This window comes from Argiope bruennichi, chromosome 6 (genome assembly GCF_947563725.1).
Source record: "Argiope bruennichi chromosome 6, qqArgBrue1.1, whole genome shotgun sequence".
NCBI classification, from domain to species: Eukaryota; Metazoa; Arthropoda; class Arachnida; order Araneae; family Araneidae; genus Argiope; species Argiope bruennichi.
In genome coordinates, this window is record NC_079156.1 from 135662931 (window position 1) to 135681057 (window position 18127).

Consider the following 18127-nt stretch of genomic DNA (forward strand, 5'->3'; position numbering starts at 1 on the left):
TCTTCGGTTTGGCAGTGGCCGGCAAAATTGTTCAAGTAAATCTTTCAGTTCGGCAGTGGCCGGCAAGTTGTGAAATTCCTGCAGAATATTATCTCAACGGATATAATTGAAGAAGAACAGGTAGGAGAATTTTCTATATCATTTTGAATAAAGAATCTTGCAAGCATTTATTTTAAGATTTGTATATTTGAGAATGACTTTTTCAAGAAAAAGAAACTGTTTGAATGTGTTTATTTTAGAAATTTCTGTTTTGAAGAAATATTATTATTATTATTATTATCGTTATTATATTAGCATATGTTATTAGGAAAAATAAAGGGATATTCAAAATGTTTAAAAATACAAAACAGAAAGATTTAATTATTGTCGCTGAAGCAATAGGTTAGGTAGTTCCGAAAAAAAAAATAATCTTGTGCAGCTTAAACAAATTATAGAAAATAGCCAAGCGGCTAAAGATGATTTGGAATTTTTTAAAGACATTATCATCGCAACTGTAGCGTTACCTCCGAGAGACAAGGCCTACTGGCTCTCCCATTCGCTCCTGCATGAGTCACCACTGCTAGTCGATCGAAAAGCCGGTTAACAATCGTCACTCTGCACGTTTTCTGCGCGAAGTGAACGACGGGCTGGCGTTTATAAGCCTTCATTTTTTTCTATTTTTATATTTATTTCTTCATCCAAGATGGTGTTATATTGAAATAGATGAGATGCAAAAGCAAGTTTAAGATACAAATTATTGAAGGTAAGTGCATTTCTTTTATAATCCTAAATATAAACTTAAAGTGTTATTGAATCTGTTACTGTTAAGCAATGATGTAGCGTTGATTAAGAATGAACTTAATGAAATAAGAATAAATAACTGTAATCTATTTATGCAAATTCTCTATTTCTTTATGTCAAAAATCGAATCGATTTTTAGACTATCATTTGTTTATCTATGATAGTCCTGTCAGGGTTCTTACTTATTCGATTCTTATTCATAATTTTGATATAAAAATTCTGTTTAAATAAACTCTTTATTAAATTTTTACATCAATTATTCTCAAGCTTATCTTTTATTTACTATTTAGTTACATAAAATTTATAAAGTTGCATCCATTATCTCTTAAGTATTTTTAATCATGACAGTGAGTTTTATTTTTAAAGTTACAATGTAGATTAATATCACTTTGAATATCGATAAACAAAGAGATTTATATTACTTCATTCGAACTTTTATTTTAATTAAATTATTTATTTTTTGATAAATAAATTTTACCTTTTCTTAAGAAAAAAAAAAAAAAAAGATGACATATAAATGCTTAGTTCTAGCTTGCCGTGGAAATTATGATGAAAAAAGTAAAGTCGCTGTTTTTGGATATCCCACTGATGAGGATTTAAAAAGAGAAATGGCTGCATGCAATTCCAAGAAAAATTTTTACCATTACAAAAAATTCTAAGGTTAGCAAAAATTAGCATTGATAATTAATACATTTTAATATTTTGAAATAGTTTCAATTATTTTAGATGTAAAATATTATAATTTGTGTTACAGTCTTAATTTTTGTAAAAATATTTAATGTCATTCTGATTTAATTAAAATTTATTTAAGATGCACTAATTTTAGTTCATTCCTTTTGTTAACGTAAAATATAGGCCACTCAGATTCATTTTTTTTAAAAAAATAAAGCATGAAAATAACTGATTTTTAAGCAGTAATTTAAAACATTTTTAGAACTTAAAAAAAATTTATTCTTGATTTGTAGGTTTATAAATATAAAAAGTTATTCTACATGATAGCGATTTTTTTTCTCTCTCTTTTTCTTTCAGGTATGTTAAAGACATTTTAAAGATGGTGAAGTGCTTTACAGAACTACTTTCTACAATGAAAGTACTGGGGAAACATTATCTACTCCTCTGAAGAAGCCCAGGCTGAAAGAAAATGATGTGCCAAGTATTTTTCCTGGCTGTCCAACATATCTGACATCATCAACATCCTCAATTCGAGAGAGTCCTTCAAAAAAGAGGCAACGATTAGAATAAGTCCAAATTGAACGTTCCTTAATTGAAAGCTTAAATTCCAAACAGAACTATGACAGCAAGACTGCATTTACTAATTTTAATGAATTAAAAAAATGTATTAAAGACCATACCTTTTCTTCCTTTTGGACTATTATTGAAAAGAATGAAAATATGTTATTCATCCACCTATCTGTTAATGATGGCATTCCTACCATAACATATGCTGTAAATATTAACAATGATCTATTTTTAAATGCATCATTTATGGGAGAAAGGATTTTGAAACACGTGCAATTCCCATTACCAATTAAAGTTAATTATATAAATCAAATATTTGATATTCTTGATGGTTATGAAAAGGATCCCTGTGATAGATTATCAAGTTCATTGAATGTCAAAATTAATATTATTGAATCTATCATCAAAAATTCAAAAGAAGTATTTACTGATAAATGTAAATTTTTCTTTGAATTTTTTCTTGAGCAAATCATCTGCTGAAGTGTAAACCTGAATGCCTTTTTTATATAATACCTTTAATGAACCTTTTTTTTATATAGTACCTATTTTATATAGTAATGAACCTTTTTTATATAGTACATACTGTCTGTCCACGACAGGAACACTGCCAGACAATCGTCTATGTTTACGGCGGGCGTTATAGAAACAGGTTTCGGTAGGGAAGATCCATTTTGAATGGGTGGAATCGGACAGAAGTCTGGAGGGGGGGGGGGGTATTCTTTTTCTTGGTGTCAATGTGAAGCGATAAAAGAAAACCTGTTGCTCATTCGTCTTCTCGCTTTAGTCGCAGTTGCACGTATTTTTATATTTGCTAAGCTTACTTCTTTTATATTTTATTAATCTCTTTTTTGGTTAACATAAACTGCATTTCATTATTTAACATTTTTTCTCTTAAATTTAGACATCCTTTAAAATGCCTTTTCGATTTAAGAAAGGAGAGACTTTAAAATCACAAGCACGTAAAATATGGAAATGGAAAATATAGAAATCTATTTCAGATCATATTTATAAAAAAAATAAACAATTGAAACTTTTAAAGCAAATTATACTCAGCTGTTTGTATTAGTAAAATTAATTGATTATTGATTTTGAATTCTTTATTTGAAAAGTGTATTGAAAATTTATTAAAAAAAAGTTCTTGCAGGGAACTTTGAATTTCATTATTTTTTAAAGAAGTATACTTTATAATTCAGTATTTTATTAGCATCGAAATTATTGAATAATTTCCTTAAATCTACAGGTATAATTCAGTTATCTCCTATCACAATCACTGGCAAAATAAAAAAACGAGAAAGAAAAAAAAACCCGTTGTTTTAACCTTTTGCTTTTAGTGTTAAATAATAATTATGAGAAATTGTATTTATAGTTTTTAAAGAAAAAAGAAATACTTTGAAATTAAAAATAGTGATTCTATTCTGCTATATGAAAATATTTAGAGATTCAAACGATTTCATTTCTTTTCTGGAATTGAATGAGTATATGCAATTGTTAAGAAGTCATTCTATTCATTTTGTATTCCGAAATATTATTCAATATATAATGGTATGAAGAAAATATTATATCATAGGTAGCGCATTATTTTTTTTCTCAATAAAATAAAGAAAAATAGTCATTTATCCAGGCTTGTTTTCTCGCCTCCCTGTTGATTCAATAGCTTTCCTTCTTAACTATGATTCCAAGAATCTAAAAATTGATGCACGTTAATGTGAGTTAGAAGGATTAAAGTATTTAACGGGATTCCTTTCTACTCAGGTGCGCTGATTGTGATAATAAAACGGTAGCAGATAAGTATTCTCAAACGGCATTGATGGGCTTTGAATAGAAATGTGAAGAACATTGGGAGTGAAGAATTTTCAACCCGAAATGATAAAATGCATGCAGGAATTTGGATCCTTTATTGCTTCGAGCTCATGACTACTGATATACATTGAAAGGAAAAGCTCATTTATCACTCCATTATTTAAATTGATAGTTCGTGAGAAAATTTTTTCTTTGAAATAATTGTATTTCTTTTTCAAGCCGGGGGAAATGAATAAATGGTAATCTGGAATATAAAAACAAAATTTTACAGCTTTTTTCGTAGAATAATGTAAAACAATGTTTAGCTTATTTAGTTGGGTTCCGTTAAGTTCGGGATATCTGGCACGTACATGAATGAACACTTGAATTATCTTCAAATTCAGAATACTTTTACATATAAACTTTGCAAAATTAATTATGCTGCAAAAAGCTTGTGCATATTGAAAATAAGTTACAACTCAAAGTTTGATTTTTTAAAATCTGAAAATTGATAGTATGGTAATCGTTCATTTTGTGTTTCGGGAAATAGTATATACATCAGAAAAATAAATAAATATAAATTTGGAAAGGTTTCAAGCATATTTAACAATGAACATTTTACTTTATAACAGAATAAAAGCAACCTTTTATAAAAATTATGAAATATATGTTATAGTTTTTGTTAAATTAGACAGATTACCTCGCATTTGCTACGGAGAATTTGATATTAATAACTGATATAAATTTAAAACAAATGAAATAAAGACGATTAATGTTTTTTCATGCATGATTTTACTTCTTAATTTTTTTTTTCTTCTTGTGCAATCGTTAGACATACAAATAAATATTCAGTTTTTCTATTTGATTTGTTTTGTTCCTTGTATACATATGACAGAAATATCAGATATTTTATATTTCGAGTATGCAAATGATTTTCAGCTTAGTGAATTTTTTTTAAAATTTGCTTTCAAGATTTAAATGCAATAATATCAAATATCGCCAATTTGGTGCTAAACGTGCCAACGTAAGAAACTTGAATGAATTTCTACCTCTGCGAAATGAACTCTTCCTTCTATTAACCTGTTTCTATAACGCCCGCCGTAAACATACACGATTGTCTGGAAGTGTTCTTGTCATGGACACACAGTAAAAATAATTGTTTATTAATCACATTTTAATAATATTTCTATTTTGTATACGTATGAGTTCTGAATAATTGTATTTTTTTCTTGCTATTATGTTATAATAAATAAATGTTTACTGATATATTTCTATTTTGCATATATGTATTCTAAATAATTGTATTTTTTATATAGTAAATAAAAATAATTGTTTATTAATCACATGTTATACTCTGTTTCACCCTAACTTGGCAGTATTGTAAAAGGCAGAAAATGTGACACTCCGCGTTGGGAAAGAGTTCCCCTTCAATTCCGACTTTAAAATAGTTAAAATGCGCAGAAATTTGTCAAAAAATATCATAAATTACAGAAATTCTTTTTTTATCAGTTTGTATTCAAAATTATTCTCAAGTTAGAAGTGCTTGTCTGTTAAGTATTTTGTAAATAAAGCGAACGAATAAAACTAAAAGATTGACATAATGAATTCCACTTTGGCTAGAACCGGTCTTCAAGGTCAAATATTTGGCGCGCTTTTCTTTTACGTCTCCGCCAACTCAGCTTCATTCAGTTCGCAACCATTATCATCTTTCGTACTTTTTTATTCTCTCTTTTTTACCAGCTGATATTTTTGATACTATTAATCATTAGTAGTTACTAGTTTTGATTGTTGAATATTTATTCGATTCGTCATTTCTATTCATTTCTAAAATGTCTGAAAAAGAAAAAGTGTTATCACCGACTACACTGTGCACACCTTCAAGACGAGTGAAACCAACGAAAAGTGCAACATGCAGAAACATATTAAAGGTTTATTCTCGTCTCCGAGAAAACCCTCAAGATTCCATCAATCAAATCGTCGATAAAGTTTCGCATCTTACAGGTGTTTCGCAATGAACAGTTTTCCTTTTGAAAAAAGAAATAAAGCATTCAGTCCTTTAAGTACCCCAGGAAAGAAGCGACCAGGCTCATTAGGTAAACATTCAGGTCTTGTAAAATATGATGATTTTACACTATCCTGTATTTGGCAAAAAATCCATGCATTTTTTTCGTAAAAATGAGATCTCAACATTAGATAAAGTTTTAAAAGATGTGAACGATGCTACAGATATCTTTTCTAAAAACAATAGCCGAACTATGCTTTACAGAATATTGAAAGATTTAGGGTTTTCTTTTGAGAAACGATGAAACGAAATGAAATAATTTTAATGATTTATTAAAATAATGTATCAATATTATTGAAAAAATAATGAAAATAAGGAAAAAATTAGTTCGCTGATAAAATGATAATATAATAAAGTAAATAAATATTTACTATTTGGCGAAAAATTTGCGAGATGAAGTTTCGCCAGTGATCTGCATTTCTAGTAACTTTGTACTTTAAAATAACCCAGTTCCCCTGACAACAACTGCGATTCGGCATGCCTAGAATATACACTACTGCCAAGTTAGGGTGAAACAGAGTATAATAGTATTTCTATTTTGTATATGTACGAGCTCTGCATAATTGTATTTTTTTTCTTTGCTATTATGTTGAAATAAATAAATGTTTACTAATATGTGTCTTCATCTGGTTCATATTTTATAATTTCTTAATTCATTCATGTTTATTAAATAAAATGTGTTATTTCTTTATACAAGTACAGCTCATTTGCTATATTTTTTTAAACAAACATTTCTAGTAAAATATTTTGAATCCAATATTTATATAAAGCTTAAAAAAATTAATGAATAATCTCATTATGTTACTAATCAAATTTTTTTGTTTACGGCAATTTTTATTTCGTACATGTAAATCTTTTACTATTAATTAGCTTCCTTTTTTAAAAAACAAAATTCCTGAGAACTAAAAAGTTTCCATTTCAAAGAAAATTTAATGTAAACATCTACCGGGTGTCCCATAAATTTGTAAATACTGTTACAAAAATTTTCTTCTACAAATACCGCTAATCAATTGCTAGTTCAGCAGCTTGCTTGCTTACTGTCTAATCCTCTCCAAATCTTTTTACTCGTCGGCGACTCCGACCACTCTCACACATACTTCTGACGATACACCAACTTCCTCGCAGCTTGATGGTTGGGTTGACGGGGCGCCTAGCCCCGGCAGGGGCTTATCCCCAGTAAGGAGAGACTTCACAGTGCTTTGCTGTCTATACTTTGCCGTGGCCGTCTTCGACGAAATTTGGAGATGACGAGTGTCAGGACTCATTGTGATTGTCTGATATTAGGGTGAGGGTAGGGAGGGAGGGTACGCTGCCGTTGGGCTTAGTAAGTTTTTACTGCTTGTGAGCTAGAATTGGCTATTGAGATACTGTTTAATTTGAGTTTGAAAAAATAAAAATTAGGAAGAAAAACTAAAGGGCTGAGATAAATTAAAGTAGTATATTACGGGGTCTTCTAGAGTTTGTAGATGGTTTATATTTAGGGATTTTAGGCTATTGCTTCATTTTCATTCTTATCCATGTTTTTAAAGAAGTTAGTGGCTAAATTTTTAATGAATTTTTTAAGAGGGGGATAGTCTAGGCATAAGTACATATTTGTATTGGGCATGTAGTATTTCATATTGCAGAAATTTCTAGTTAAGTTATTTTGCTGGCGTTCAATAAGTCTAAGATTAGTCTTGGCAGCATATCCCCACACAGGGCAGGCATAAGTTAATACTGGACGCAAGTAGGCAGAGTAAATAAGCATTTTATTTTGTCTACTCATTTTGGAGTTTCGAGAAATTAAGGGATAAAATTTACGAGTTAGGTCTCGAAACTTTTTAGCTGTGTAAATAAAGTGGGGTTTCCAAGTTAATTTACTATCTAGAATAACGCCTAAATATTTGCATTCCTTAGACCACGGGACAGTTTGATTTTTAATTTTAACTGGGGAGAAATTCTTTTTACAGTTATTTTTATTAAAAACTATAGCTTCAGTTTTACTAGCATTTATTTCAATTTTCCATTCGACGAACCAGTCCTCAAGAGATTTAATATGTCGGTTTAAAGCTATGGCAATGAAATTTTGATTTTTTTTTCTAGCTAGTATTGCAGTGTCATCAGCGTACATGCACAACATAGTGTTAAATTGCTTGGGGATATCATTAATAAACAAGGAAAATAAAATTGGCCCTAGTTTAGATCCTTGAGGTACACCTGCAAGAATAGGTTTTACGTCAGAAAATTCATTGTTTATCTTGATTTTAAAGGATCTGTAACTGAGGTAAGAAATTATAATTTTGATAAGGTGTGGGGGTATGTTGTAATTAATTAGCTTGTATATAAGATCATCTTGCCAAACTCTGTCAAAAGCTTTCTGAATGCCAAGGAAAACCGCTGCAATTTTTTGTTTATTTTCAAAACCTTCCTCAATGAATTCTACTGCTCTAATTAATTGGTGGGTTGTAGATAGGTTACGGCGAAATCCAAATTGTTCAGGTGTTAGTATATTATGTTCTTCTAGGTAATTATTTAATCTATTGAGAATCATCTGTTCAGCAATTTTGCTGACAGAGGAGAGTAGGGATATGGGTCTATAACTGCAGGGATCAGTTGGGTATTTTCCTGGTTTTAATATGGGGATAACTGCAGCTGTTTTCCATGACATGGGAAAATATGCTAATTTGAGAATGCTATGAATTATATTAATTAAAAATTTTAGGTAATTGTCGGGAAGTGTTTTTAACATTTTGTTGTTAATACTGTCAAGGCCAGGGGCTTTTTTGATATTAAGTTTTTTAATATGATCCTTTAATTCATCAGTTGAGGGAGGGGGAATATCAATAAATTTTTGTGGCAATGAGTCGAGAAAGCTTTTGACTGTATCATTTACATTATGTTCTGTGGTGAAATTGCTCAGTTCATTAAGTTGAAATTGTTTCTCAAGGCTAGCCGCCAGGCAATTTGCTTTTCCTTTATCAGTTATTGCAATACTAGCAGGGCCTTTAAGGGCCGGAATTTTTTGTTTTTTACTTTTAAAAGTTTTGACAAGTTTCCAGATTGATCCGTCTTCTGTGTTAACACTAATTAATTTGTGTATAAATTCATTGTTTTGGATTTTATTGTTAAGTTTTTCAATTTCCTTATTAATTTGGTTCATTAGTCGCTTGAAGACTGGGTCTCTGGTTTTTAGAAATTTTTTCCTGGCAAAGTTCCTGTTCCTGATTAGGTCTCTAATTTTAGGGTCAATAAAATTTTGACTATTTATAATGGGGGTGGAGGCTAGATTTTTTGTATTAATAATTTGCGATTCGAAGATGTTTACAAAATGGTCAAGTTTATCTGGGTTTGTAAATTCATCAATGTTTGAGGTTTCTGATTGACTGAGGGTTAATTTAAAATTATTCCAGTTTGTTTTATATTTATTAAGATTATTGGGCAGGGAATATTTAAAAAAAATTAATAAGATGGGATTATGGTCAGAGCTAAGTTCAGGTAAGGAGTGAATTTCATATGGGTACTGGAAGACTTTAATTAAGGTGAGGTCTATTGTATTGGCTGACTGAGGCCGAAATCTAGAACTTTCTCGCAGCTTCAGATTGCCAGTCTTTTATAGTTCCGGGAGGCGGGGCTAGAATCTTCAGACCAATCAGGGCGTATCTGTGTGTATCTCAGTTCTTACTGGATGGATCGTGAAACTTCTCGAACTTTCCAGTATGATCCATTTAGTCGCCAAATGGCCGCCAAGTTCTCAGGTCATTGACGCACAGGACAGATCTTACAAAGGTTTTAACGGTTTTTCCAGGATGACACTATATTTGCCGGGTAGCAAAATTACAAATTTGTAACAATACTTTAAAAATTCATAAAAATTGAAGGAATGAGTATATTTTAATGCGGTTTGCGAAACTGTCATTCTCATAAAGGGAGATTTTTTTTCATACAAAAAAAAGAAAGAAATAGTTCAAAAATGTGTCGATAGAGGGCGCTAAACACAAGCAAAACATACAATTCTACGGGAAAAATACTTTTATTTGCATGCAAGCAATTGTTTACATGCGTATCACACCAGTACTACAGTACTTGTTCTATGTGTCCGCCATCACCACAAATAACAGTTTGGAAGCAACACTGGTAACTGCATCATACAGCATATCCGGAAGAATGCATGAAATTTCGTAGCGAGTGGCTTCCTTTAGCTGCACTAACGAAGTTGGCCTATGGCGGTACACCCGAGACTTAAGGTAACCCCATAGCCAAAAATCAAGGGGTGTTAAATCTGGTGAGCGTGGGGGCCATTCATGTGTAAAGTGACGGCTGATTATCCGTTCTTCAGTAAAAGTTCTTCTCAAACATGCCTTCACTTCGGTGTCGATGTGAGGAGGTGCCCCGTCTTGCATGAATGTCACTGTGTCAAGGACATCGTGTTCCAATAAGGACGGTATCACTTCCTTCTGTAACATTTCCAAGTAACTTGTTCTATTAACTGAACATGTCTTCCATCCTGCTTTTTTACAGGGCTTTTCAAAGAAAAAAGGGCCTACAATAATGGATGCAGTGAAACCACACCAAACAGTAACCCGTAGTGAATGCAGGGGCTTCTCAGTGTAAGCATGTGGATTCTCATGTGCCCATATTCTACAGTTATGGGTATTAACTGCTCCATGCAAAGCAAAAAGAGCCTCATCTGTCCACAATATTTTCAGCAGCCATCGCGGATCATCTTCAATTTTCGCCAAAGCCCAATTTGAGAATTCCAATCTCTTAGCTGTATCATTTGGTAAGAGCTGATGTAGCGATTGCAATTTGTATGGGTACAATTGCAATACACCATGAAGGACCGAAGTCTTTGGTATACCAGTTATTCGTGCCACTTCTCGTGCGCTACTGACTGCACTTGTAGACTGTTCCCTTAGCGTGTCCATTTGCGAAGAGACATCGTGGGTACGGACTGTTGTTAAACGAGGTGCACCACTGCGTGGCCGATGACACAAACTTCCAGTTTCTTCGAAACGGCGTACTAGGGAAACAAGTCCAGCAGGAGTGATCGGACATGAACCTTTCTTCAATCTTTTGTGGGTCCTAAACTTTCGTAAGGCTTCAGCCGCCGATTCGTTGCTGACATAAAACAACTTTACCAATAGTGCTTTATCCACCAGTGTCAACATCTTAATACAAACATCATGCAAACCGTTAGAAATGATGTGTCAATCGCTCACTCTGCCTTTCATAAGACTTTGCATATTTCCACTGATTTGCTTGTGTGCAGCGCCCTCTATTGACAAATTTTTGAATTTTTTTTTTTTTCTGTATCAAAAAAAAATCCCCCTTCATGAGAATAATAGTTTCGCAAAACGCATTCAAATATACCCAGACCTTCAATTTTTATGAATTTTTTAAGTATTTACAAATTTATGGGACACCTGGTATATCTTAATATACATAAATTACGTGTCACATTGTCACGCGATGGACTCCTAAACTACTTAACCGATTTTAATCAAATTTGCACACCGTGTGCAGTTTGATCTAACTTAAAAGATAGGATAGCCCTTTTTTTGAATTTTTAATTAGAATTTTAATTATTAATTAAAAACTAACTTTCCCGCCAAAAAAATCTTTTCATTTTCCCCACCGCCAAATGAGTACGGCTCAGTTTTTTCCCCAACATTCATGAGGCTAGGCTTAAGATTTTTCGGCTGATTATTTGAAACGATTCTATTTATTTTCTTAATGTTTGATGCATTTAAAATTAAACATTGTTAATTAATCGATTTTTCAGATTCATTCTTAAGTACTTTTGAATTAAAATAAAACAGAATAAAGGAAATTAAAAATCTCTAATCTGCATAGCGTTACCCCAACTGGCGTAGAAAAACTCACACATTTGCGTTACGTTTCGAATCCAAATGTTCGAATTATTCATGATCCTATCCGAAAACGTTTCTCAGGAATAAGATATCATTTTCCACAATTATTTTTTAATGCATACAATAAATTTGATACGTTGCAACGGATAAAGTATCACGATCTTATGTTTGAATTTTGTATTGCTGTGCACGGTGGCAATTCTCAGAAATAAGATATTGTGGTGGTAACATTATAAGCCAGATAACAACTTCCGGAGAAGAGAGTACTCTTTTGTCTAGTGGTTATGTTACTCGGCTATGAACCCTAACGTTGCGAGTTCGAACCTCAACCCGCACATTGGTGACCCTGGTTCTGAACAACCGCATCCTTCGTTCTGCTGTCGTGGCTCCATCTACCGGCAGCAACCACTCACACACACTCGCCGTCGCCCGCCATAACACTTGGCGCGATAACAACGTTCGTCGCTCGCCATAACGCTTGGCGCGATAATCACGTTCGTCGCTCGCCATAACTGGCGCTATAAACTCTACCGACTCACTGGTGGGGGACTGTTGTGGTGGTAACATTATAAGCCAGATAACAACTTCCGGAGAAGAGAGTACTCTTTTGTCTAGTGGTTATGTTACTCTTCTATGAACCCTAACGTTGCGAGTTCGAACCTCAACCCGCACAATATTTTATTTGAAAATGATTAATTACAAACGTTTTAACGGATCACTGATTAATATAACATACTAAAATTCTACTTTTTTTAATTATAAAGAAGTTTGGAAAAATACTTGGAGGTGCACACGGATAATTATTACTTTTCGTTTTGAATGAATTCCGATTCTTTATCTGACTGTTTACTAAGAAAATTGTACGGCAATAACATTTGTTACCTTCATTGAATTTTCAATTAAATGATTTTATTTCTTTTGTTAAGGATATCGTAAAAAAGGTAAGTGAACGAGCCAATAATAAGTTCCTCTAATCGGATAATAAAAAAATATTAACTCATTTGTATGCTAAATGAAATTTAATCTTTTTTTATATAAATTATTGAAGATATGATAATAAAAAATGGTTACAATAATCGTTTCAGTTTTTCATTTCTTTACTAATAAACTGCATGTACGTATCAAGTTATGTCAGCTATCATCAACTCAGCTATCATTCACTTCAGCTACAATGCTTATCATTATTTAATAAATGTTTCTGAAACTGATTTCATTTTGTAAATGAATTTTGAATTATTGCAACAGACAAATGTATCAATGACGGAATAAATCTCATGGCAACTTCATGTGTGGAATATAGAACTTTTTTTTTTTTTTAAAATCTTTCCTTTAAGCTGAGGAAGTCAGAATCTGTATCACTGAAGTTAGAGGATTTATTATACATCACATAAAGGGTTTATACTAAGAAGGAACAAATTATTTGTTCATTATTTGACAGTCACAATTATCTGTTAGCTCCAAGCAATTCTAACAGATGGCGATATTTGTTGACTGGATTGAGTAAGTATTCTAACAGATGGCGCTGTGTTAAAAGTACCAACGTTTCACATAAGCTACAATTTAATGGCATAACCACCACGTGCTGCTGAGGCTAAAGTATAAGTTAAATTTATTTCGTAGTAAACGCAATACAATGAAATTCAATTGTTCTTACTTTTTCAATTTTTGGTATTAGCATAGCCGACCACGTGTTATTTAGACTGAAGTATAAATTGAATTCCTATTATAGTAAAAGTAATACAGTGGAATTCTTCTTGCTTTTTAATTATTAGTGCTTTATTGTTCAACAATCTTTAATTAAAATGCATGTTTAAAACAATCATTCTTATGGCGAAGTGTTGAAACACTTCGATTGGCCATAAACATGCGTGTACAATTGCAAAATGATCCATCAGCACAAATATTTTTTGAACAATTACTAGATATTGCGAATGGTAAAATAGAACTGCAACCAAATACGCAATGCATTCAACTGCCAGACAATTTCTGCACTGTTCTTTAGGGAAAAAATGAATTGATTCAGAGTATTTTTCCGGATATACAGAGTAATTACTTGAATCATAACTGGCTCAGTGATCGGGCTATTTTGGCAGCCAAAAATGTTGATGTTGACGAAATTAACTTCCAAATACAACAGTTGTTACCAGGCGATCTGATGTCTTTTAAATCAATCGATACTGTTGTTGATGAAAATGATAGTGTAAATTTTCCAATTGAATTTTTAAAGTCACTAGATATACCTGGAATGCCACCACATAACCTTCGATTAAAGATTGGTTCACCTATTATTCTCCTGCGTAATTTTAGTCCACCTCGATTATGCAACGGTACGCGTTTGGTCATCAAAAAGATCACCGGAAATATACTTGAAGCTACCATTTTAACTGGAAAGTTTAAAGGAGAAGTGGTCCTGTTGCCACATATTCCGATGATACCATCAGAATCTACGATACCCTTCAAAAGGCTACAGTTTCCAATTCGTTTAGCTTTTGCCATGTCTATAAATAAGTCTCAAGGCCAAACAATGTCTATTTGCGGTTTAGATTAGGAAAATCCATGTTTTTCTCATGGGCAACTATATGTTGCATGTTCACGTGTAGGAAAACCGTCAAATCTATTTGTGTTAGCTAGAGACAGGTTAATCAAAAATATTGTGCACCGATTAGTGCTAAATTAAATTGAAATTAAAAGTATTTATAATTCAAAATAATAAACATTATTGTCAAAGATTTAAAACTATCTGCCCTACCTACCTCATTTATAAGTTTAAGTGTTACGTGTTTTTTACTAACAACTTTTTAATGTACTCATTTGTTACAAACTTGAATACAAAAAATAAAGAAATTTAAATTTATTTTTTTTGTATTGATTTTTTCTCAATATCAACGGTAGTAGAAAATCAATCATGGAGGTCCCCATGTTTTTTTTACAAATGTCATCTGTGTAAAAAAGCATGGTGGTCCCCATGACTGGTGTTCTCCTACCGTTTCCTTGAATAGTTTACTACTATGTAATATAACAAAAACCTTAGCCACAGCAACGAGTGGCCGGGTCTGCTAGTATATATATATTTGGCGATTCATTTTTGGTATGCGGTTAATGAATAAGTATCTGAAAATTGAATTTGTTCTTTGGTCGCTTTTTTTCCAACGATTGAAACCAAAATCTGAAATGGAATTAGAATTTTTGCCACAAATTTCACCTATTTAAGTCGTTTAGCTTACATGTATCGAATGTACAGACCGACATACGGTCAAATTTTTGACGTGTTCAAAAATGGAAAAGAATCTACATTTTAAATACTTAACTTGTGTACTAATTTTATTTATCTAGCTCTTTATAATTTGTAGTTATCGTATTCACTTGTACTCGAATAGTCAGACTTTCTTTGGATGGATCTTGTTCAATTTTTGGTAGAAATCACCGAGAGCATCGATACATAATGAAAGGCATAGTTGTGACTTAGCTTTTATTGTTCTGTTTTTCCAAGGACGTTCCTTTTTAAAATCATCACGAAGCTTTTTAAACCGAATGAAGTTCTCAGGACAGGGGTACTTACGGAACGTAACCCAGGCTTTTCTTTGCATCTTACAATCATTATTCCATTGCACTTTTCATTGCTTCCTAAATTTTGTAGAAATTTTAGGGATGAAGTATTCGTTGCAATTATCAAAACCTGTGCAATCAGGGTAATTTAATATATTAATGTTTCATTTGCCAATAATATTGGCTAATGAAATCAGTTTGGTTGAGCTGGATTATTTCTATTAAATAGAATTAATATATTATTGGAAAGGATGCTGAATACATTTTCCTGTCATGCCCGAATATGGAGCATCGAGGGTATGTCTGTTTAGCTTGCCAGCTTTGTACTGTGTAACTAAATTCTTCGCATTTGTATCAATGCAATGGGCTTGACATAAATGGTCGGACAGTTTGAATATACAATTTTAAGTAATTTGGGAGGGAAAGGCTGATCAAATGCTAATTTAATGTACATGGTTGGGAGGAGCTTCCTATCTCGCTTAATTTTAATTTTTTTTTTTTTTTTTTTTTTTTTTTTTTTTTTTTTACTCCATTGAATTTTGGCATTTCAAAGTTTCTAATATAGAAGATTCGGAATCGTTTTGAAAATCAATTTAAGAGATAATGTCACGAGAAGCATTGAGAGAATTATGTGGAGAGACTGACACTTCATGTTCCCTACATATTCGATGTTTCTTACGTCATAATTTTGTTAGCTTGATTTGCAGGTGAACATTCGGCAAGGTCACCTGAAATCGTTTTTTTTATATGTTTTGGTTTACTAACCATAATAATATTAGTTTTGGGAATTAAAATAGGAGACAGTTTTTACTGTGTTACATTAAGAAATTTGACAAACGAAAGCGGAGAATTTGGACATAGGCACTCAAACAAGTACCCATGCAAGTACGACAACGATTCGGGTTACGACGGCACCAGCCACCACCGAGCCCAATAGGAAAAAGCAGCCCAGTTATTCACTCCCAGCCTCGTAAGTGCTAGATGGATCTATAAGCTCAGGACCACTTACGAGAACGTTGATCTCTCTTTATGCCAAGCTCCAGAAATTGATCATTTTTTCTTGATCCCCTTCACAGACCAGTCAAACGACTAGAAACCGGCTGATTGATACACCACGGACTAAAATGCATAACCCATCTAAATGGTCTACACACATGGCCAGCATGTAGGGATATATTGCTTCCCATTAAAAGCCAGCATATGGCGTAGTACGCATTTCATACTGCCTCTTCCAGATAACTATTCGAGTATTTTAAGAAATTGGAGCCATTGAGTGTTATCTTATAATGTGCTGGAACACCTGGAATACTTCTCCGAATTCTTCCCTTTTGTTGGTTTTCTTTTTTTGATACATCCGGTAAACAAGCATTTACGACCATAATTTCGAATTATCGTATTCAACTTGGGAAATAAAACCAAACGAAAAGCTTTCTACGCCTTCAAGAGAAAATTAACTTAAGGTGCTTAAAAATGATTTTCAAATTTAAGAACTTTTTTAACACTTTTCATGACGCTACGCACCGCGATAATTATTATTTTAATACTTCATTTATTCTCACAATAGTGCTAATAATAAAACCTTGAACTTATTTTCTCCTATTCCATTAATTCATTCTTTACTTATTTTTAAAGAGCTTATATATAATGTGAGAATTTTGTGTATTATAATATTTTATATAAAAGTAATTTCTACATAAAAAAATAGTCATTAAAATATTTTCAATTGGGGTAATGCTTGGTTCATCAGCTAGTAATAAATATTATTAAATCTTGCAATCAATTTTTTTTTTTTTTTGCAAATTTGTTATTAGTGAGTGTCATTTGTAGGGAATCGAAATTTCATTAATTTGCTGAATTTGTTTAATTTGAATTTCATTTCTGTTGATTAAATTCTGAAAATATTGCATAATTTCTACAGATACTAAAATACATTGGCATAAAAAACATGACGCTACGCATGCATAAAAATTCAAAATTTTAGTGCAGCAGGAAATGGAGAAATATCAATTATAAAATTCCACATTTATAAGTATGATGTAAGTTCCTTAAATGAGTACAAAAATAATTTTAACAGTGTTCCCTTCTTGTACAAATGAATTTAGTCACAAGTTGTTAAAAAAAAAAGCAGAAATATTAATTTCAGAATCAAAAATCTCTGTATTTCAACAAAAACTCGAGAAGATAAACTACTTAAATAAGTAATAACATTATTAAATAAAAATAGTGGGTTTAGATACAAATCATTTTAAATCATCATTTGAAAGTAAACGAGAAATATATAAATAAAGATATAAGTTCTTTCTGTATTGTTTTATTTTAAATCAAAGATAATTCTGTAGAAATGTACACAATATTATGACAGCATTTTAACTTAGCATTAATTCTTTATCATTTAGGAGATTAAAACTTTATCTTTCCAGACATACCAAAGGGAAAAATTAAATATAAATATTCAGCAATATAAAAGTAAATTTTCAAACTTAACTTATTAGTAACTTATTAACTCAACTTAACTTATTAACTCAATAAAATTGTCTAAAAGTAAGAGGAAGAAATGAAGAGGAGGATGTATTTAAAATAATGCTTACTGAAATCCAAAATTTAATACATCTAATTAAAAAAATCTTTAAAAAGTAAATTATCTTAGATTTTACTTAGAACAATAATTGTTTTACCTTGTATTTACGAGAACAATGATAGCGAAAACAATACATGTACAAACATTTCACATATTAACACAGATAAAATATCTCATCAGGGCATAAATAATAATAATAAAAAAAAAAGATAAATATTGTTTTTACACCAAACTGAAACAATATTCATATACTCATTTTTATTTAAAAAAAAACGAATATATGAATACCAAATG